Source organism: Pseudopipra pipra, chromosome 10 (assembly GCF_036250125.1).
Source record: "Pseudopipra pipra isolate bDixPip1 chromosome 10, bDixPip1.hap1, whole genome shotgun sequence".
Lineage (NCBI taxonomy): Eukaryota > Metazoa > Chordata > Aves > Passeriformes > Pipridae > Pseudopipra > Pseudopipra pipra.
The window spans coordinates 8,986,524-9,009,182 of record NC_087558.1 but is presented as its reverse complement, the minus strand read 5'-3'; the positions used below and the strand labels follow the sequence as shown (position 1 = coordinate 9,009,182).

The 22,659-nt window shown below is 54.4% G+C and overlaps 1 protein-coding gene across 2 annotated transcripts in view; it reads right to left on the bottom strand.

The window, feature by feature from the left end:
* Window positions 1-22,184, bottom strand: part of EPHB3 (EPH receptor B3) — a 63,110-nt gene extending 40,926 nt beyond the window's left edge. Inside the window, exons 1-2 of one of the 2 annotated variants that reach the window (XM_064665993.1) lie at window positions 22,077-22,184; window positions 21,793-21,922 (exon numbers count right to left, since the gene is read on the bottom strand). The gene's annotated coding sequence lies outside the window, so the exon portion shown is untranslated. The other variant, XM_064665994.1, reaches the window with a different exon arrangement.
* Between the last annotated feature and the right edge of the window lie 475 nt (window positions 22,185-22,659).

The window sequence follows — 22,659 nt, the reverse complement described above, 5'->3', positions numbered from 1 at the left end:
CCCATTTATAAAAAGTGTAGTGATAAATTAGACCTGGGAAATGGGATCCACTGACTGTGGATAAAAGGCAGGATGGGCTGGACTGGCTGTTGGGTGCCCCTGCCTGTCCCCAATGCTGGTGGGTGCAGGTACAGTCAGGCTGGGATGAACCCAGGGGGTGACAAACCTTGTCCTGCTGGTGATGCCAACCCAGCACCTGGCCCCTGCTGTGGTGGGAGCATGAGCTGGTGGAAAAGGTGACAGACACCCTGCAGGACACCATGCAGAGGAGAACTTCTGGGAGAGTATTTATAATAGGGTATTTTTGGGGCAAAGCAAATTTAAAAGATGGAAATCCAGAGCAGGGATGAAGAGGAACACATTCCACTGTCAGGCTGTTGGGAGGAGCAGACATGATCCTTGTCCCACCATGAAGGCAGCTCATGGCTAGGGCTGAGGCACAGCCTGCATGCTTTGCCTAGGGAATGTGCAGTCCAGGGGGCTATTGAGCCCCCATGCACATGGCTCAAAGTGCCACCAGGACACAGGACCGGGCTGGGGTGCAGGTGACAGTGAGTGTGTGGCCATGCATTCCTGCTGTTCCCATGTGGGGACCCCACACACCCTGCCAGCACAGATCCTCCTGCTACAAGGGGCCAAGTCCATTCCTTGGGTCAGGGTGGGCCATGGGAGCCAACTCCTGCTGGGGTGCAGAGGCCCTACAAATTCGTTTCATGCAACATGAGCCAGGACCATGGGGGCCTCCCAAGCACCTCATATCCTGAGCAAGTGAAGGTGTGACTACGCTGATGCCTGAGTTCAGGAGCCATCACCCACAGCTACACCTTCAGCCACCTTCCGAGTTCTCCCTGTCCCTTGTGTCTGCCCCTTGCGTCTGCCCCTTGTGTCTGCCCCTCGCCCTACCTCCATCTGGCCATGGGTCACAGCTCAGCTCCGAGCTGGAAAAGCAGCCTAAGGGCTGCACTGCAGGATCACTCCAGGTTAGTTCAGGGCAGCTCCACAGAAGGCGGCTGGTTTTGCATGACTGGTGCCTGACCCCAGAGAGTGGGGGCTGCAGGAAGGCAGCAGCAGCCTTCCCTTTCCCTGTCCCCATCCCTGTTCCTGATCCCCAGGCTGGGGTGATGCTGGGCGATTTTCCCCTTCTCTTGACAGGCTCCTGCAGTCAGTATGGGGCAGGGGGACACCAGCTCTCTTCTTGCTTCAGCAGATTGCAATGGGTTCTGTAGGGCTCACAAGTCCACAGGGTGAAAGCCTGCCGGAAAGCTAATTAATGACTACCAATTAGCACTTGTCAGGTCCGGTTGGAGGCTGGGAACCGGATGCAGCAGGTGATAGGATTTGCCGTGCAGTTGAAGGGAGAATCCCTGGGTTTCACATATGCAATTCAATTGCCTATTTGCTGGCTGTGGATGGCCAGAAGCTCAACTGCACAAAGGCACAGCAATGGCTGCATGGGCTTGGACAGCTACTGAGGCTGCAGAGCGTGCTTTGGTCAAGGATGCAAAACACCAGCACCCAGAGATGCTGCTTCTCATCCCTCCTTGGGCTTCACCACCCACTGCAGCACAGGTGCCCACCAGGATTTCACCCCTTCCCCGGGGCAATGCGGGAGTAGCCCTTGGCATTTCCCTCCCTTTGGCATTGTGCATCCCTGCACATCTCTGGGGAAGGAGCTGGGGGAGATGCCTCTGCCTATGGTGAGCTCCCGGGCCAGTTGGTAGGTCTGGGGGTCCCTGCTGCCATAGAAGACAACACCTGTATCCCATCCTTTACACCCCTCAAACCCCCTCCATCTGTCTTTTAGGACTCTCCCTTGTGCCCCTGCTCTTTGCCCCACATTTTCATGGCCGCTGTACCGCAATATTCCCTATACATTTGAGCCTCAATTATTCCTAGCACTATATATGAGTGTGAGTATATGTATACATATATATTCATCTTATCCTCTTTGCATTGTGTTTCTCATTAATTATTCACATCTCATGAAATAGGAATGAAAAGAGATTGCACGATGCTGGCCGGAGTCTCACAGGAGGGAAATCAGCCCAAAGATTTCCTGCAGCCACTGCTGAGCTCAGGCATGAAACCTTTTGCCCCGGGGCACAGGGCACCTGCTGTCAGGGTTCCCCAGGGTGAGAACCTGGAGAAAGAGACCTCAACTGAAGCAAGGTTGCAGGGAGCCCCTCAGCTGCATGGAGTGGGGGACAGAGGGCTCTCCTGGCCCTTGGTGAGTTCCTGCCATGGTGCTCTAGCTCCAGCCTCTGGGTTTCGTTATGTATTTTTGACTGAAAGAAATCCCTTCCCTATGGAGGCACGTGCTGACTGCAATGGAGTCTCATCCTAACCTCCACTGGGATAGACTAAATAGGCAGGGGCCTGCCTCAGCCTTCCACTCAAAAAGCAGTTTCCCATATTCCTGAGCCTTCTCCAATCTTTCCACATCCTTTCTCAAGCCAGGACGCAGCATCCACTCCTAGTCTCACCCGCTGTACACAGAGCTGGGCACATCTTTCTCCTCTTTCCACCTTTTCTCCTTGGACAGTCACACCCTGGAGAGCACACAGGCACTGAGCCCTGGGGTCACTGCTCTGCATGAACGGGAACCACTGCTCCTGCTCCACCCAAATAGCACTTGCTTTTTAAAATAACTCTGTTTTCCCTCCCCCTTCTCCCTTGCTATTTAAAAATCTACTCCATATACTTCATCTATTCGGTTTTTAAGAGGTTATCAGGAAGAGAGGGTTGAAGAAGGTCCCTCATTGTCCCCTTTTAGTCTCTTGCTATACTGTCCTGTGCCTATCACCTTCGCCCTCCACTCCCCCACATGCTAGCTGTGTTGATTTAAGCAGTGGTACTGCAATATTTCCAGTGCTTTGCTCCATGCTCTCTGCCCATTGTAATCTTTTCTTTGCTCTTTTGACCATCAGCATATATTGAATAAGAGCTGTTAATTGAGCTGTCTGCATTGACATGTTGGGCTTGTACTTAGTGGCTATAATTAATTTAGGACAATATATGTGAATTATCTTGATTAGTCTATCCAAGATGCATCATCTTGCATGGGCCCATGGTGAATGTCGTATATCTTCGTGCAATCCTTTCCCACAGCAGCGAAGTCCTTCAGCCTTAACTAACCTAAATATGTCACGTTTTTGCTAACACGCTGCCTTCTCCACATCATTAATGAGTGTAATAAACCACACTGATGCTAACGCTCAGCAGCCTGCCTGGCCCTCCGCTAACCTCCTGCCACAGGGAATAGTGACTGTTCACACAGCCTGGAGGTAGAAACCAGGACCTGGTGATGTGGAGGTGCCTGGATACCTGGATACGTGCTGGGATGGGGGTGGCTTTGTGCAGTGCATGCTGCCGGGGGCTTTCCCTCCTCCCCACTGGGTTGGACCTCATGAGAGGTCCAGACAGGTCTCCTCCGAGGACTGTGCTATAGTTGGCACGTGGATCTGGGGATGCATGGTCATGTTTGCATTTTTTAGTGTCTTTTTCTGGGGGGAGAGGTGTGTCTCTGTCAGCTTTCCACAACTGAGGAAATACAATGGTGAATATGCTCAGCCCTGCTTCTGTCAACTTCCCCACTCCCCTGCCTCTCCACAGCCACATTTTGGCCACAACCTTTCACACCCACTGCTTGACCCCTGAAGAGAGCCTTTCTCAGGGTTCTCCTGGAAGTGTTCAGTGATGTTAGAACCTGTTTTCAGGCACAGTGGGCGATCCCCCACTCCTGTGGGAATGCTGGTATGGCTCTGGAGCCGCCACTGGTAGGACGGGTTATGCTTATGGGGACATGTAGTGGCTCGACCTGGAGAAGGGCTGGTGCTGGCTCCAGGGCAGGCCCTTTTTTAGAAGCGGCGTGTATCACCGCCGAGACCTCCTTTGATAGTTGCGCTACAAACAAACATGCAAACAAACCAACCAGACCTTCAGATATCACTCAGGCAGAAAAATACAATTACAGGGCTCAGGTTTCCAGCATCAGCCTCATGCTGGTGCTTTGGAGAGGCCTGAAACCAGTAAATGCTTAACTCTGCATCCATTTGCAGGTTGCTCTGAATTTCTCAAGCACTGCAGAGGTGTTTACCCAGTGCAATAGCGCACCAAGAGGAAATTTGGCAGTCCTGGTGATGTGTGAACCCAAGGCAGTGGGGAGATGTGGCACACACACCTCACATGCCGGCAGCCTGACCTTGCCCAAACAACCACATGCTGCAGGATCCTGTTTGGGACAGACTGAGCAAGATGGGAGAGATGTTTAGGCTAAGTCCTCGGTATTTAGCCTTCGGAATTTAACCCCGCTGGTTCTGATTATGGCTCAAGAAGTTCAGTTTCCATCACAGACCACCAGTTTTGGCCACTTAAGAGCAGTCGGTATCACCTCTGACCCCCTGACAAGCTTTATTGCTGCAGCTCGCAAGGAAGCAGCCTCATCGGCTGCCTCGTAAACCCCAGGGCTGCCGAGGGTTGGTCCCAGAAAATAAACCCCTCGCAGATACCCTCCCCCCCATGCACTCCCTGGGGTCCCTCAGGGCCACCCACCATCACTGGCCTCATCGCAGGATTCCGTGGTGGTGCGTGGGAGAGGGCAATGCTGTGGCAGCCAGAACAGTGCCACTCACATCTAGTGGCTGGTCTCTGGGGAAGGCTTCAGCAGGGACAGCGTGTCCACCTGGGGACACCCCTCACTGGCATGGAGTTTAGGTGACATTTCCTCAGAATGGCCTTGTTTCAGCTGTGAGTTGGAATGGTGCCGTTCCTGCCCTGTGAATGCTTCAGCTGCAGCCAGGAGAAAGCTTTCCTATGTGATTGCTGTTCGGGGACACGGCAGTCTCCCTCCTCCTCCTCCTCTCCCCAGCCTTGGTTGAATTACTGACACCCAACAGAATCAGGAGGGAGTTAACCTCACAACTATCACACCCCTTTCCTGCTTTGGGGGACCTCCTTGCAGCCTTGCGTGGGGGACGTGGGTGATGGAGGGGAGCAGCTCCATTCCACTGAGTCTCTGTCTCCATTTCCTGGCAGGCTGGGGACCAGGAAGGTGGCCCCAAGAGGTCCCCATCCCCACTGGGATCTCTCCTCCTCATCCTGAGCCTACTTGCTTGACATCATCCCAGCTCTTTCTCTCCTTGGAGCTTCTCCCAGGCACACATGGTCTCAGGGGCTGCCTGCACGTACCCAGGCCCTCAGCGCCACAGGCCATCATCCCAAGGTGCTCAGCTCAGGGATTTCTCCTGCTGGCCTGGGACTTCTGTGAGGAAATCACAGCCAGTGCCCACCCTGCTCCTGGCACACAAGCATCCCCAGCGTCCCCTCTGCTGGCATCTCCTCCTCCACTCCCAGATGCTCTCAGCTGTGTCTGCTCCCCCTGCCATGGCCTCTGGGTCAGGGACGGGCACTGGTGGCACCTTGGCTCCAACGTCCCTTGCTCTGGCTGCAACACTGCTGGGGATTCTCATCCAGACAAGCTGAAGGAAAACCTCCAGGAGCTTTTCTGCTTTTGTACAGTGAGCCAAGGCTCAGGATTTGTTTTGGAAACTCTCCCAGGGGAGGCTTTTTGGCTTGAATTTTTTTTTCCCTTAGAAGGATGAGGTGTGCCCAGTCTGGGCTCCCCGGCCCTGCCTGGAGAGAGTTTGGGTTTCTACTGAGATGGTGAGTGAAGCTCACGGGAACAAAACTGCATGCCTAGGCTGGCCTGCAGGTCTCCTCCAAGGGGACACAGTGCCATACACGGCCAATATCCTCCAGGAGAGATGAATCCCACACTGCTAACATGCACAGCAAGCAAACGCATGGGTGTTTAAATTAAGAAAAGTTAGTCTTCTGGGTTTTCCCGTGCCTCACAAAGCACCATGAAAGGGCACCCACCCAGTGTTCCACCTTCCAGGCCATCCCTGATGCCCAGTGCCAAACCACCAAGTGCTCCCCAGGACCCAATGCTGCCCTGGATGCAAGAGCCTTGAGTGGCTGCGGCCACCATCACTGAGGCAAGGAAGCTGCATCTCTCCCTGCATGAGAGCCAGGGGATGGAGGCACCCCACGGTGCTCGTGGAAGGGAGCAGACCCAGCAGCTCGTACCCAACGGGGCTCAGGACTCCAAGGGACTCTCAGGATGATGTTGGTGCCGGGGCTCCACCAGGGCTCCACCCTCCATCCTCCTCTCACGGCTTGCTAGGAGGAAGAGTATTTTGGCAAGAAGAGTGGTTTTTCAGGGGAGAAAGGGACAATTTAGGCTGATCTGGAGTCCCCCATCTCCCAACCACTGAGTGCACGCAACAGGGATGTGCGGGGGCACTGCTGGCCGCGGGGACGCTCTCCACAGGGACACAACGCTGACGTTGATACTTGAGACGCTTCAAACGGTACCGGCCAAAGCCCCCGAGAGCAGACTGACGGCAGAGCTGCTGGCGCCGTCCCCAGACGGGCTCCTCGGGTCCGAGGAGGGCTGCGAGCGCTCGCCTCTCTATTTACATTACGAGGAATGCACAAAACAGGGGGGCGCAGGATGGGAGGGGGGCGGTATTGGCTGATTGTTCCCAGGATCCCCTTGTCAGAAACCCTCCCTGCTCCGTTAGTGTCTCTTGATATATGGCTTGCATTAGGGGATGAAAGTGAGGCATAGCTTGGGGTTTTGGCACGACAAACCCCATTAAACTCTCTCTGGGAAAATGAGTCCAAAAAGCGTTTCGGGGGGTTGAGTCACTAACGGAGCTGTGAGCAGCATTTACCCGCACCTCCGCCAGCCTGGCCAGGGCAGGAGAGGGGAGGGTGCTGCCGGCGGCTAGAAAGTAGCTACAACAGCTCGCTTCACCCGCCCCCCACCCCCCTGCACCCGCCGTCCTGCCGGGGACCTGGGAGTGCTCAGAGGCAGGGCGACTGGCCCCAGCCCTTCCACCGTGCTGGTCCCAAATTCAGGCATCCCTCTGCCACCTGGACGTTTGGGAGTGGGGGGAGGAGTCGCAGATTTGGGAGTCTTCCCTGCTCTCTGAAAGCTGTTTTTGGGGAGGAGATGAAGACAGTATTCTTCCCCACCATCGCAGCCCGACCAAGGAGGTCACCCCACACCCTTCTCCTTGGGGTGCTCCACGGGCAGTGGGGTGCACCTCCTGGCACTCCACATCCCCAGCTGCTTTTCATTTCCCCAGGGACAGCAGGGCAAACCAGGGGGGACCCAGCTCAGTCCCACTCGGGTGTGCCACATGCTTAGTCTTCCACTGCTTGGAGGTCAGGTGGAGCAAGTGTGAGCCATGCTGGGAGAAATCAATGGGAGCTCTTATGACCTGAACTGCTGGGTAAACCCTCTCTCTCCCCAGCAGCGATAGGACTCAAAGACAGGCAGGAGGAGGGAGGGTCAGAGCAGCCCTGAGCCCATAGCCAGCCTCTGCCTGTCGTTCCCAGCCAGAGGGGCCAGGCAGCTCAGCCACCTGCCTGCACCCCCCAGCCCCACAAAGGCCACTCTGCAGGTGATCCGCTCCAGGGCAAGGACAGAGGACTGCCGAAAACTTTCCATCACCCGGTGAGGGAGCAGGAAAATACCTGTAGAGGCTGAGGCAAGAGTCAAAGCACCAGCAGGGATGGCAAAGCACAGGTGAAAGGAAAATTGCTCCTGGTCGGAGAAGGCAATCCTCTCCAAACCCAGCCCAAATCACCCTCTCTTCCCTGTTCACACTGTTTCCTGCTCTCTTTGATGAGAGGCCACATGAATCCCTGAGTGCCAGTTGTGCAGCAGTGAGAATGTATCAGATGCCAAGAGCAATGTAATAAGAAGATTGAGAAGAGGGACAGTGAGGACATTGTTTGCCTGGTTGCCCCCTGCCTCCCCCACTAGCTACTCTCTTACTATACCATGCTTGCCCCTAGTTTCCTTTTGAAGGGACCAGGAATTTGGGGACCAGGGGCAATGGGCAAAGGCAGAGCATCACAAATGTCTCTGGCTGCTGCCCATATTGGGTTCCTGAGGCTCTTATCTGGGGGAAAGGGTGATCCAAGCCCCAGCACCTGCCATGCTCCATGTGTCCTCAGACAGCATCCCAGGATAGATGGTGCAAAGGCACCAGGGGACTGCGAGTTACACTAGGGTTACCATCCTCTGGGACATCAAGCCTGGCTTCCCTGGCCTGCCAACCCTGCCCAGTGCTGACGCCAAATACCTCCTCAGCATCCCCCAGTGGGGTGATGCTCATGGGTGCCTATGGCACGGTCTGCCTGGGCCTTGGAGGGGAGGGGGCGGCTGTCAGGAATGAAAGGCAAGGCCCTGGAAGATGTCCAGCTCTATTTTAATTAACCTGAACAAGCCAGAGCTTAAGTTTCCGAGCCAAGCTGAAGTCTCCCTGTTAGGAAAAACCTGCAGTACCTGGCAGTAATTTAATAACTCTCATTTCGAGCTTTCTAATAGCAGTGCTGTGGAATGGCTCCAAACCCGCTGGTCTCCCTGCCTTTCCGCAATCAAGTTACCTTTATTGCTTTATAGCAATATTAACAGAGATACCAGTGTTAATGCCTCACCTCAAACTCGGCTGGCAGGAGCCTGGCACGGCTGAGAGGAAACCCGGCGGCACGTGGTGGGGCCGGGATGGCTGTCTCCCAGCACGCATTCCAGCACCCACCCCTCAGCCCCCAATGTCAGGCATGTGGCAGGGTGAGCTGTTACCCCTGGGATGGGGACTGGCTCAGTGGTACCCCAGGAGGTAGGATGCCTGTTCTCAGGAATAGTACACACCATCACTCTTGGATCCAGCCCTTTGCTGCAAGGGTACAGGATCAAATCCTTTCCCAGCCGCCACAGGGGCTGCCAGGATCCATGAGGGATGTGGCACCAGCCACAGCTGGCTTGTCCCCTGCAGCAAAGGAGGAGTTAGGGTGTCCTGTGTGGCAGGAACTGCCTGCCTGCCCCCCACCCCTCACAGGGCTGCAATTAGCTCAGTTGTATTAACCTAGAGGAGGGGGTCCATGGCTTGAGGTCCTTCAGAAATACTCCTCCCTCCCCTCTCAGGGAGGGCAGGATGACTTTCACTTTTGAACTGACAAGCAGGAGAGGGACAGATAGGAGACAAGTCCCTCCTTCATTTTGAGCCCAAATCTTGCTACTCTACCAGGAACACCCCATCACACACCTGGGGCCATGTGAGCTATTTATAGGAGCTCTCTCCTCTCTATCACTCACAGATGTCCCTCCATGGGGCTTTCCCTGGCTGTGGTCTCCCCCAGCTGAACCCTGTCACCCAGCAGCTGATGCTTTAGAGGGGTTCCCCCAACACTCCTGGCTCTGCCACAGGTTTATGATACAACTGTGGTGCTCCGAGAGCATGTTTGGAGAATGTGCTTCTTTCTTGCTGGCTGGACATTGTAGGGAAAGCTTGTCCTAAGGCACAGCCCTGACCAGGGGTACCACACAGGAATGTGGGTCGTGTCACCCTAGACTCCCTTGGTCAGCCCATGTGACAAGGGACAGATTTGTCACCGGTGCCATGAGCACCAGTGAGGAAAAGGAAGGGCTGAGGAAGCAGCTGGCATGTGGCATCTCAGCTCTCCTAACCCAGGCAGTGCCATCAGGGGAGTGGGGTGCTGGTGTGGGGAAGGCACACATGCCTGAGCCCTGCTGGGGCGGTGGCAGCACCACGTCCCAGGGGAGAGCGGGATTGTGTAAAAGCCCCTGGCTGTGGCTGGCCACTGGCATGGGAGCTGACAAAGCAACACTGTTCCAGTTTATGGGATTGGTAACAGCTGTCAGTGGGATATGGATAACCTGACATGGCAGGGACAGGATGGACTGCCCGAGGGGACAGGCTGACAAAGAGTGTGCCCTGCTGGGGGTCACCCAAACCCTACTGGTCCCCACTGGTTTCAGCTGGGAGCTGGGCTGGGGCAGTGGATGCTCCCAGGACTGGTGTGCTTTCCTGGAGCATCTCCCCATTTGGGTGGGAGGTTTCTCCCCAAGCAGGAGAGCAGAGCCGAGTGTCAGTCTGCGTGCGGAGCTGCTGCTAATACCTTCTTTGCTATTTTTAGCTCAGCAGCCTCGTGCTGTTGGTTTCAGTGTATTTTTTTTCCTCCCAGTAAATTCCAAATCTTTTTCCTCTTTCACCTTCTATTCCGAGATGCTGCCTGCACCATTCGGCTTTGATCTGCACTGATGCCAAGTGTGTTTTGAAACTCTAAGTATAGCACATCCCTTGAATTTCTCTTATCTAGCAAAGCAGTAATATCCTCAAAGAGCTCCAGCAGGCTGGTTAAAAACCTGACATTGCACGGCTCAGTCCACACCAGCTACTTCTCAGCCTGGTTCCCAGGCATCCTCCCCTCCAGAGTGCTCTGCAGGCTCATGACCCAGGCTGTGCATTGCTGCTGGTGTCTAGAAGTCGCTGTCAATCTTTTTTTACAGCTCAGAGACTGAAAAGGGCAGCTAGGAGCAAAGAGGGCCAATATTTATTTTTCTTTTTTTGTTTCCCCCCCAAAGATGCCTGAATGCAGCCTTGAATTTTGCATCGGAAGAATGATTGTAGATACAAATAATAACATTTTAGACTTCAAAATAACTGGTTTTCTGATGTAGGCAGGTAACCAGGTGGCCAAATGTAGTCATTTGTGACTGGCAGTGGATTGCAAGGGCAAAGATCTGAAGGCTGCTCTTAAATCCGTCCCCAAAATGTCTAGTGCTCTATACACACACTCTGTAACAAATTAATGTCAGATGCTGCACTTGGTATAATTAGACAGGATTTAGAGTGGCAGAGCCAGCAAATTGCTACAATTTATGTGAAGCCCCTATCCCGAGGTCTGTACCCGTCGCTGCTTCATCATCACTGAAAAGCCATTCATCAGTTGTAGGAGGGAGCCCCTGAATTGCTTGGCACAGTTTGGCCCCAAATTTGGCCCCTATATGGATTCCTGATGCCAGCTCCTTGGGATGCCCTTTGAGGTGTGGGGTATCAGTAGGAGCCCAGAGTGCTGATAAACTACATAAACCAAGAAAGACACGTACAGCATCCAGAGCCAGAATGCTAGGAAGCACCAATCTGGTTAGTAAATCTTTTGCTGCTTTTCCCCAATGCACAGTATGAAATAAAAAAAGGTTAAAAAAAGAAAAAGTGCCTTCATTCCCTAGTTCTCATTAAGAGATAGACCCAATCTGGCTTAACTAACTAAGCCAAGCTCTGGCAGCAGTGGCGCGTGAGTGGCGCGGGTCTGCTCCAAAGTGGAACCAGCTCCCAGCCCAACTCTTCAGGAAACATCTCATCCAGTGAACCTCGTATTTTTCCCACAAACTCCCCTCAAGCTGTAAAGCACATCTGGATAATTTTAGGCAGAAAGGGATTTTCCCAGAAAGTTGGAGGGGGAGGGGGGGGGAAGCAAGGGGCTGGTTATATTTGGAAACCTCTTTTAAGCACGGAGACCCCATTGCGGCGGCAGCATCGTGGGGTGATTGTAAGCGGCGCGGCGGCAAGGGCGGGTGTTGCACCGGCATGGAGTAATGTCTGGCAGCAATTTGTGGCCATGGGTGGGTTTTTCTCCTTGCAGCTTTGTTTTGGAGTGTGCTTCTGCCTGTACTCCCTCGGCTGCCCTAGGATGAAGCAGGGACCTGCTAAAATTCTACGGAGATTTGGTCCAGTGGCTCTAGGGCAGCTCCGGACATGGCACTGCTCAAAAGCAACGGAAAGACAACAAAAAAAGGCATTTTGAAAGGATAAAGTGCCCCGACTGCCTCAGGGCCCAGCCAAGCGTTTCTCGGAGGGGCCGGGCCGGTGATGAGGGTATGAGGAGGCAGCTCATCAAGCCCTTATTAGCACAGGAACTACTGAGTGCAAATTAACGCTCCAGACTCCGTCTTGTCCCAGCCGTATGGTGAGCACCGCGTGCGCAGCCACGCTGAGCAGTTTAATCAACTCAGAAAGCAATTTGTTCTCTCTCTCTCTATAACCTTGACAAGCCAGCAGGTTATTTTTAAGCACACCGGCAAAGGCAAAGGTAATTCCCGGCCGGGAGGCAGCTGGCTGGCAAACCATCGTGCTGGGCAGGTGAGCAACCCTCTGCCAGCTCTGCTGCCGAGCAGGCAAAACCTCTGCCGAAGCTCCAGCCCGTTCACCCCCACACACTCAAGTCAGGGTCACTCTGCCATGGGCACAGTCCGTCACCTTGGGGCAATGCAATTCCCCGATGCTGTTGACCTGAGGACACATGTGCACCCTGTTTGCTCTGTGCTGTGCTACGGAGAAGGTTGGAGGAACCAAGCTGTGTGCAGGGCTCAGGAACTGAGTAAAAACAAATAAGGCATGATGATTTCCCAGAGGATGGGTGAGTAGCTGGGGTACTGTGATGTAGTGGCATTGCTTGCCCTGCTTAATAATTCCTTCCCCCTGGAGAGGGCTGTCCCCAGGCAGGGAGGATGGAGGAGATGGTGTGTTGGGATGGCAGACACCCCTGCCACATGCACCCTGCCACTCAGCCTGCTCCTTCACCTCTCACATCTGATCTCCCAGTGAAGGAAGGTAGATGTTTTGCCAGGCATGGTGCCCACTGTGCAGCGTGCCCAAGGTCACCCAGGTACTGGTGTTGAAGCACCAGCCCAGATTTTGGCCAAGGCAGCTCCCTCCCTCCCTGCCACAGCATCCCTCCTCCCCACCGCAGTGCTGGCTGGGTTTGTCCTGCAGAGCCTCCTTCTTTCCAGAGGCCAACCAGACCACTATGGTGGGAGATATGGTGGGAGATATGGGACCTGGAAACCCGAGAGTAGGCGCAGCTGCCTCTGACATGCTCTGTGTCCTCAGGGCACTGGGCTGTGTTTGCTTTGGCCTGTGCTGCCCCAGCAGCTGCTCAGATGTGCTGGTGATAACATGATTAGCAGCAAATTAGTTAATTCTTTCCCAGCGAGCAGGGTGCATAGGGGCCGAGGCCACCTCCCCATCATGACCACTACGCTACCCTCAGACGTAGAGGTGCTGGGTGCTCTTGGGGATAATGCTCCCATGCTGGGAGCTGGAGATGGGAGCTGGAGAGGACCTGGAAAATGGGACTCCTGCCCCAATGATGATATGGTTCAGTGCCTGCACTTCAAGCTGATTTAAAGCAATGCCCAAGTTTATAGAGAATTAGTGAAACTAAGGAACGTTATTTTTCTTTATTAGGTTAAAGGGTAAGCAAATACAATCAATCTTGTCATGTATCACAAGATGTCAGCAACTTCCCACCTCAGCCAGAAAATTACCAGCTCCTCAGTGGATTGTGGAATTACATTCATAACCACAGAAAACAAATATATCCGTGTATATTTTAATGAAAACACTGAAGGTCGCTACCTCACATCATCATCACAAATAGGTTACTGCTGAGCTAATTTAATAAATAATGAAATCCAGGCTGTGGAGGAACCCCCACTTGGCACAAGATGCAGCCCACATAGGGAGACGAAGGTGTTGGTGAAGGGATCTGCAAGGTATGGAGCTGGCAAACACGACCCCAAACCCCAGACTGGGCTGGGATTTGCTGGCCCAGCCCCCAGCCCTGACCCAGATGAGTACAACCACAAGGTGAGGTGCTCTGCCCTGTGTTCTAATGATGCTCTACCCTGTGTTTTAGCTGTGGGGACATTTTGCATTGTCCCTGCTCTGGCTCAGTTTGGCTTCTTCCTTTAACAGCTTCCTAATTCAATTGCACTCATCCTCACCCTTCCCTTGCCATTCCTGGTGCAGATAACCTTGCTGAACTCCTCTTGGAGATTTACCAGCGGGAGAGAGCCCAGTCCAAACTTTAGAGTTGCTAATCACAGCTAATGAATTAACCAAGAGGGTGTTGATTTCCAATCTGAACATATAGGAGAGGGACAAGATCTGTCCTTCGCTCTGCCACATCTCCTGCATCCCGCCACAGTCCCTTGCTCTGACAGTGCAGGATTCTCCCCTCTCCTCACTCCATCCTCAGTCCCACCTGGCTCGAGGCCAGCCAAGAGTGAGGTGAGAGGAAAGCCCTTTTGAGCTGGGAAAACACAAATAATCATTGTAATAACGGCTGGTAGGATTCCAAGCTGCCTGCCAAGATCATGAGCTGCTCAGACAGCCCAAAGAGCAGAGAGGATGGACGTCAGCTGGCAAGGATGGGGCTGCCCGCAGTGGGGGGGGGGCAGAGGGCAGGGGATGCAGAGAGGCGAGGAGGAGCACAGGGTTGAAGGCTTTCCTGCCTAGCAGGATGAGGGATGTGGCCCAGCAGGGCCAGTCTCACCGTCACGGGCACTGTGCCATGAAGGAAGCTGTGTGTGCCGACCGGCGCTGCCAAGGGCTGCTCCTGCCCTGTGTCTGACCCTGCACTCACCCTGCTCCCCCCACGCAAGGGGGACCGAGTGACAGTTTATACAGTACCAGGCTGACTGTGTCTCTAAACATAAACTGGCGCTCTCCTCGCTCAGCAAAGGGCAGGACCGAGTCATCGCCTTTTGCAGCTCCAGGCCCCCAGCTCCACTGCGTCCACATGTCAGAGACAAATCCCGAAGCAAAAACATTTGGTGACGCTCAGCAAGGTCCCCCAGACTGCAGGCAGCAGGAGGAAGGGGGTGGCCCAGGCAAGTGCTGCTGTCCCCTTGCAGGGAGAGGATGTGGCAGGATTTTCCCACTCCAGAACAGTGCACCCTCCAAGATCTGATGTGCAGGGTGGGTGATGATGGCAGTGCTGTCCCATGCCACTGCAGCATTGTACCACAGTGGAGCTGGATCAAGCCTTGTATTTGAGGTGCTCGTGGGCAGTTAGTCTTGGATTATATCCTTCCTGGAGATGTTCTGCATATGAAGCCGGTAAGGCCCTCATCCCTAGTCAGGGAGGTCACTGTCTGAACCTCTCCCACCCACCTGGTGGAAGAGCCACACTGCAAGGTCTCTGTCACCCTTGTCACCCAGCAGGCAAAGACTGTGTTTCCCCAGAATTTGCTCTCCAAACCTGTCCAGGGAGCCCAGTCATCCACTCCAAGGGTCACACAGGCAGCCTGGGCCCTGTTTGGCAGAGTCATCGCTGCACTCCAAATCCCGACCAATGCCCAGACTGCAGTGACAGGCACCATAAAACGCACTCGCATGAGCAGACGCGCAGCAGTGCCGAGGGCTGGCTGGCTGGCTGCCTCCTCCAGAGAATGTCCCTGATTCAGAAGTGCCCATGGTTGCCCAGGCTGCTCAAGGCTCCCCCGGGAGCCCTGGCTCAGCCCCTGTGAATTGCAGGGAAGTCATGGCAGCTCAGAGTTGAAGAATTACTGGGGTTGCACAACTTGCTGCTTACCCAGCTGATGCAGGCTGAGAGCTGCCGTGCACACGCTGATGCTCACCGGGACCTGCAGCAGGGTGCCGTCTGTTCCCACATGGAGTTTGCCTGCACCACTTGATGCCCATCGGACAACGATGGCTCGAGCGTGCAAAGCCCAGGGGCAGGCGGCATGTGGCACAGCCACCACGTCGAACAACGCAGCTGGGGAAGCTGAAACATGTGCAGACACAGGCACACAAAATATGCAGCCCCCTGCGCCTGGTGGCACATGCAGACCCCCAGCCTCAAGCTGGACTCCTCTACCTGAACCCACAGCTTTCAGTTGAACCCAAACACCTTTAAAAAAGGTTTTCCAGCAGGACATGTGCAGGAGGATGGTGGGGATCTGTCTGCGCCTGGCGCTGCAGGCGCCCTGCATCCGCAGCCACGGCGTGCTGTCGCTGCGCAGGGCGGGCAGCCCCAGCCTGCCCTCATTTATCTCCCCTCCAAATTGTGAATGAACGAACTTTCTCCCAGAATAAATAACAATCGCTCAAAAGTTATTTTAGGGCTGGTCTCAGTCGCTGGAGTTTCCGCGCCTGCCGAGGCCCATCACATTGTTTTCTGCTGCTTTCCTTGGCACAGCCCCAATCCAGGGTTCAGAAGTTATTACTATAAAAGTCAAATTGCTTTGAGGGGGGAAAGGCTGGGAGAGGCAGGGTCGGCGGAGAGAGAGGGGATGGGATTCCTGGAAAGTCTCCAGCCGGGGATAATTGGAGCTGTGCAGGGTTGGACCAGTCCCCGCCGCGCTCAGAGGAGCGTTTCACCTGGCCCGTGGCCAGCGGGAGCTGAGACGAGGAGGAGGAGGAGGGATGGGGTATTGTAGGCACAGCCCCCCCCTACAATACGGTACTGCTGGGGCTCGGTGTGCTGGAGGGGTCCTGGGGGACTCTGGGCTCATTCCCAGCCGTCTCCTGGAGAGCCCCTGCCCATCCTCCTCCTCACAGCCCCTTCAACCTGTGCTCACCCCGCTTCTATTTAATTCTGGTTATTTCCCCATCTACAGCACTAATTACTTTCCTGCCTTTGCACTGAGGATTGCCTTAAGCCTTGAAGCATTAATGTTTTATTTCCCTTCTAAAACTTCCTCTTTCAGTGTTTGCCATCACAACTCGGTAAATTTTGGCCATCCCTAAAAGCAAATGTTCTGTCCCTTCACACCAGGCACCACACTCAGTTGCAGTAAAGCTGTTGACAAGATGCCAGTCCCCATTCGGCACCAAGCAGCATCTCCCTCCATCCTTTGGGCCTGTTTCCCAGCCCCTCTGCAGCCAGGGCTTGCCCTGGACCTTCCTCAGCACAACAGGGCAGGAGCAGCTCATGGATGTGGGATCTTAGTGGGGATGGGGGAACAGGCTACCTCTGTGTCCTCGTGGGATTGTGCCCTGGCTTGTGTCCCACATCCTTCAATCTAAACTCAATTTTTTTTTCCTTTTTAAAATGAATTACATGAAATGATCATGCTATGTGCCCATGCAACCTCATTAGGATTCAGTTTGCTCTCTCCTTCCCTCCAGGCTGCCTTATTTTTATTATTCTCATTATTTAAGGTTGACCTTACAGCAATGACCAGCATCCTCCTGGCAGATGGGGCCTCGGCTGTGCCAGCCCTTCCAACCCACACCCCAGAGACCTGCCCCAGGGTTCTCCCTGCCCTGAAACTGGAACCTCTAACCCACCACAGTACACGGTGCTGGGGAACCACTGCGAGCACCCTGCAGCCGGGACTCCCAGGCTGGGAGCAGGCAGGAACACAGGAGATAAGATGTGGCTCAGCTTTGATACGTGCAGCTCATATGCCTGCAGCAAAATCATCAAACACAGGCATCCACTCGGCGAGATGACCGCTGGCAGTGAGGCTTCAGAGGGACAGGGAGCAAGCACGGGAGGTTACCTGGCAGCAGGATGTGGCAGCAGCAGATGTGACCTGTGGATGCACTTCAGAGAGGACATCTTCATGAAAGCAGTGACTGGAAAAACCTAGCACTGCTCTCACTCCTGTTCCCCGTGCTTCTGTCCCACTGGTACTCCAGCTCAGCTCAGCCACCCTGGCATGGCACAGGGCACATCCCCAACCCCTTCCCTGCCCCATCACCTGCCAGGGAGCTGGGATACTGCACTACCTGTGATGCTCAGTGTGAGCAAATATAAAAGCATTAACTGAGAATAAATAAGAAAAATGTGACAAAAGGAGAGGAAAGCAAGCAGGGTGAATATCAGCTGCCATGGCAGCTGGGAGATAGGCAAGGGACAGTGTACCATGCAGGAGGGACCTCCCTGCCTGAGGGCATGCGGAAAAGCCCTGTCCCAGGGCTGCAAGGTTGCCATTCCACACCTGCAGCGACCCAGCACAAACCCCCAGGCACAGCTGCTGAGGAAAGTCTCTGCTTCTTGCAACTCAAATCCAGCAGAAGTATCCCTGGGGCCACATCCAGCTGGACCAGTGTGTGAAGTGGGCTCCTGGCTCCTCTGTACACTTTTTCCAACTAACTCTTCCTTTCTGTAGAATCACAGAATGGTTTGGGTTGGGGGGGACCTTTGAAGCCCATCTAGTCCAACTCCCCTGCCACGAGCAGGGGCATCTTCAGCCAGTTCAGGCTGACCTTGACCAGGACTGATCTTCCAGGATTGGGGCATTCACCAGTTCTCTGGTGGTGAAACCTGTGCCAGTGTTTCACCACCCTCATTGTTAAAAGAGTTGTTCCTTACATCTAATTTAAATTGACCCTCTTCCAGTCTAAAACCATTGCCAACTTTTCCTGCCCCTTTTAAACCCCCACTGTGAGCCCCTACCATCCCGCAGCCCCTCCACCGCCCCTCTCCTGCGATCGCTGTCCACCAGGCATGGCTGGTTCCTTCCCTATTCCTTCCCTAATGGATCTGACAGCTGCTCCCTGCACTGGGCCAGGTTTCGGTTTCCCCACGCTGAGGTTTTCTTGCACAGTCTGTTGCAAAGCAAGAGCCAGGGCTGGCTCAGCCAGGCGGCACCGGTGCTCCCTTCACCCCAGCACGGCTGCTTTGCCAGTGGGTCACCCTGCCAGTACCCTCACGGGCAGTCACCGGCATGCTGGGGACGGGAAGGAAGGAATAGAGTCGCAGGAATCAGATTATGAACTGAGTAATATCACATGTGGAAGGGCCTGTGGGAAAGGGGCTTCCAGGGCTATTTTTGCCCAACGAAAGTTGCAATTAATTTGCAGAGGAAGTCTCTCAGCATTAAGAAACCCTCCAGGCAGAGTCCGGACTCAGGGACACACATCACATTATTTTCTCGTTTAAAAACCATCGCGGTGGTGAAGGGGGCTGCTCCCCCCAGGCCGGCGCTAACGGGCAGCTGTGGGGGGAGCTGGGGAAGGGGGGAGCTGGCTCCGGAGGGGCAGGCGTGTTTGGAGAGGGAAAGGGAGCCGAAATTAACCTTGGAAAGCATTCAAATTAGGCTGTGTAATAAGAGACCCACTTCTCTGGGTAAATTTGTTAGGATTAGGGCTCATTGAGCTGTTGAGGAGAATTCAGCATGGCTCAGAGCCAGGGCAAAATGAAGCTCCTGGCTTGGTCGGCTGCGGGAAAGTCCAGGCTAATGGGCTTTGGTTCAAACTTTGATACGAAAAAAATCCAGGAACAAAGGCACTAATTCTTCCAAAAGCCCCAAAATCTAAGTTTATACATTTCTGTTTATGTTCATTCATAATAGATATACACAGCTGTTCTTATCATTCATATTCAAATTCCATATGCATCTTTAGCAGTTAGTACTCCTGCCTCAAAATGAAAAAGAAAAAAAAAGGCATGTGGAAGATTAAAGAAAACTGAAAACCAACCTGTCTGGGGGTGTGAATTCTTCCAGCATCTGTGTCTGAGCTCAGGTCCTTGCACTGGGGTCCAGCCTCGGGGCAGGAGAGGAATCCACTGCCATCCTGGGCTGGACATTTTAGGGACTTATTTAAGGCTCTTTGTCACCTGCCATGGACCTGTCCACTAAGCTCCCTCTGCCCTGGGTAGTGACGTGGCTGTGCCTCCAGTCTCAGCACACATCGGTGCACCCACAGATTCCCTGGTGATGCTCTACAAACCAGAGAGGAGTGGGCAAACCTGACCCTCTCCTCAGAGCTGGGGCATCTGTGCTCACACTGCCCTGGGTGAGCAGAAGGAAACTTTCACAAATTCAGTTGTTTTAAGCTAAAAAAAAAAATAAAACTGTGATTTTATATTACTTGGTCTTTTAAAAAAGTTTATCTCACATTCTGGAGGATCTCTCCTCTCTTCCTTTAAAACTTATCCCTGGACTAAGGAACAAAAAAAAAATACATTTAAATCTGGATATATCACAGAATATTTGCATCTTAAATCTTATTTTTTGATCCCTGGGTTTGCTGTTACAGACAAATCTAGTGCTGTTGAGTAAAGCTCATTAGTAGGAACCAGCTCTTAGAATGAGCAGCGGGGACACAGATAGCACAGATACTTAAAGTGTTGTCACTAGGTTTCAGAGTTAATCCTGCTGAGAAGTTCCCCTCTTAACTCTGAGCTGTTGTTGTGCACATCCATGGGGGCTAGAGACACCGCTATTGATTCTTAGGATTATTAGGGAGGGCTGAGGCTCCATCCCCCTGCCAGTGAATATGTGACCCGTGGTACCTCACTGCAGAAAGCAGGAGCTGCAGCAGTGGGACTGGACTGATGCAACAGCCCCTGACTCTCCTCCTGCTCACCTCTGCACACTGCCCAGGTGGGACTCAGGTTCTGAGTCCTGACACGGCCTGAGCTGTTGCAGGTGGTTCTCACACAGCTTCCAGAGCCAGGAAGGGGGCGACGCGCCCTGCGGAGCAGCGCGCTGCTGCCGTATTTACATTCCAGCATAAATTGGCTTCTCCTCTGGTCTCTCACGTGTCCTGTCCCGGTCCCCCTCCTGCTGTGCGTTCCCCCGGCCGCTGCAGCCCCTCCGTCTGGTTGAAATATCCTTTAATCGGGAGCTCATGTGTTCCGGCCACAGCAGAAGGGGGGCAGCAGCCTGGGGACAGGGGACAACTCAAGCACGCGCTGCCCCCCTCGTGCTGCACCCCAACACAGCCCGTAGTGCCTGGGGACTGCACAGGGTTGTACCAGCGCCTTCCCCCACATTGTCCTTGTCACCTAGGACACAGGTTTAACATCTGACTGGGACACGACCCCAGATGGATGTGTCCTCTACTCATGCAGTGTTTGGGTGCCTGTGAGACATGAAGGGGGGCGTCACCCCGAGGCCAAAAGACCCTCTCCACGATGCAGGAGGCAAACCAGAGGAGTGGAAAGCAGGCTCACCAGCCGTCTTTCATTTCATGAACAAACATATGAAGACCTGGAAGCAATAAATCCAGAGCTTGGACTACAAAACCAAACATGACTGCAGCTCTCCCTTGGAACAGGAAAGGGAGGAATGAGGACAGTCACAAAGCCAGCCAGGGAGCACAAGCACCACCAGGATGCTTTAGAGGGGCTGGATCAGGGTGCTCTGGCCAAAAACGTGTCCCCAAAAAGCTGTCTGTGCTGGTGTTTTTGAGCTGTCAGTCACTATGCCTCAGGGATGCACAGAGCACCCTTGGAAGCAGCCTGGATCAACAGGTCCCAGGGTGAGCAGCTGTCCCTCACCCTCCTGGGAGCAACAGGAGCAGAGCCTAGGGATGCAGAGGGTGCACTGGGAGGACACATACCCTCCAGGTGTATGGCATCACCTGCACCCCAAGCTCGAGGTACCAGCCCATGCAGCAGCCAGAGCCCCACGGGGGGCTGTGGGCCACGTGTGCTGTGCCAGTGGGGTGCTGTGCCTGGCTGCTGCCCCGGCACAGGGATGCCTCAGGGGTGCTGCTGTGGGAGGGGGCTGCCCCGAGCTGCTCTCTTGGCAGAGCTCTGCCTGTGCAGGGGCACCCAGCCAGGCAACCCCCAGCCTGGGTGCTGCCTGCCCACAGGAGCAGCGCTGTGCAGGACAACTGGGCTGAATCCCCCCTCTCAGTGTCCCACGGAAAAACAACTGAGAGCCACCAGACTCTGCTGCTGCAGGCTCCTGTCAGGTCTCCCCAGCCCAGCTCTCTCACTCCTGCTGCCAAAAACTCCCTTTCCCCCTCCCTGTCTTGCACCGGGGGCTGAGCTTTTGTGTTGCTGCACTGGCCCTGCCGAGACCATCAGGCTCACCTCCACCTGCCCACACAGCAGGAAGGATAGGTGTGTGCCCAGGCCATAGGGATTGCCCTCCAGCCAACACAGCTCACTTTAGGAAGCCCTGATTCCCATGCAGTGGGGGACATCCCACCCTGGAGCCTTGGGGAGTCCCACTCACACCGGGCTGGAGACCCGGGGAGGAAAAGAATGAGAAAATGACAGCAAAACCAACGGGCAGTGCAAGCCATTAGTGGGATCCCTGGCCAAATCTGCACTTCCCCATGGCCACTCTACAGTAATCCCAGAATCCCCACATCCCTGCCAGGTGCAAGGGAAGACTGGGTGCCCACTGGCTTCCCTCCCCAGAACCCTGCTCACCTGCGTCGATGATCTTACAGGTGATCTTTTCCAACACAGATGATTCTATGATTCTGTGATCTCCCCTGGCAGCTGGGGAAGCTGCAGCAGCATCGGAGCTGCCTTCTCCTTCCAGCACTCGGGCAAACTGCTATTTGTAAAACAAAGGTGAAAACATCAAATCAAATGGATGAGTCAGAGGAGAAGTTCAAAAATGGGGAGCGTGGGGAAGGGGAGAAGCAGGATCTCCATCTCCCCTCCCACCTGCCAGTAGGCAGGGAAGCAGGCAGGGAAACAGGCAGCACCTCGCCCGCTGGCAGCCCATCACGGCTTCAAAGCGGGCGCAGATCGGATCTAGCAGCCGGGGATGCACCGAGCAAGCGCTTAGCGGGGAAGGGAGATGGCTTCTCCGATAATGCAACGTGTGAACTCCCAGGTTTAAATTAACTAATGACTTCAGATGCTGCCGATAGTCTGCAGGGGATGGGGAGGAGTGATTTATGGCGAAAGATTATGCAGACTAATTAGGCCAGCTTTACCACTTAGGAGTTACCCAGCCAGGTTGGGGGCTGTGCCTGGGAGGACACACTGTGCCCCAGCCTTGTGCAAAAGGATGGGGAGCAAACCCAGGCCTCTCCCTGAAGCCACGGGCACCCTGGCAGCCTCCTCACCCAGGAGCATCACAGTATGAGCACAGGAGATCCCACCATGCACTACAGCACTTGCCCACAGCTGCCCATTCTCAGGTGCAGACAGAGGATACTCATGGACTCTCTTCTGCCACATGACCTGCACCTCCCCAAGCTCCCCAGCCAGCACGGGGGGCCAAGGGCACTGCTCAACCCCCCTGGACTGCTTTATGGCCATTTCACCACAGCTGCCAGGTGT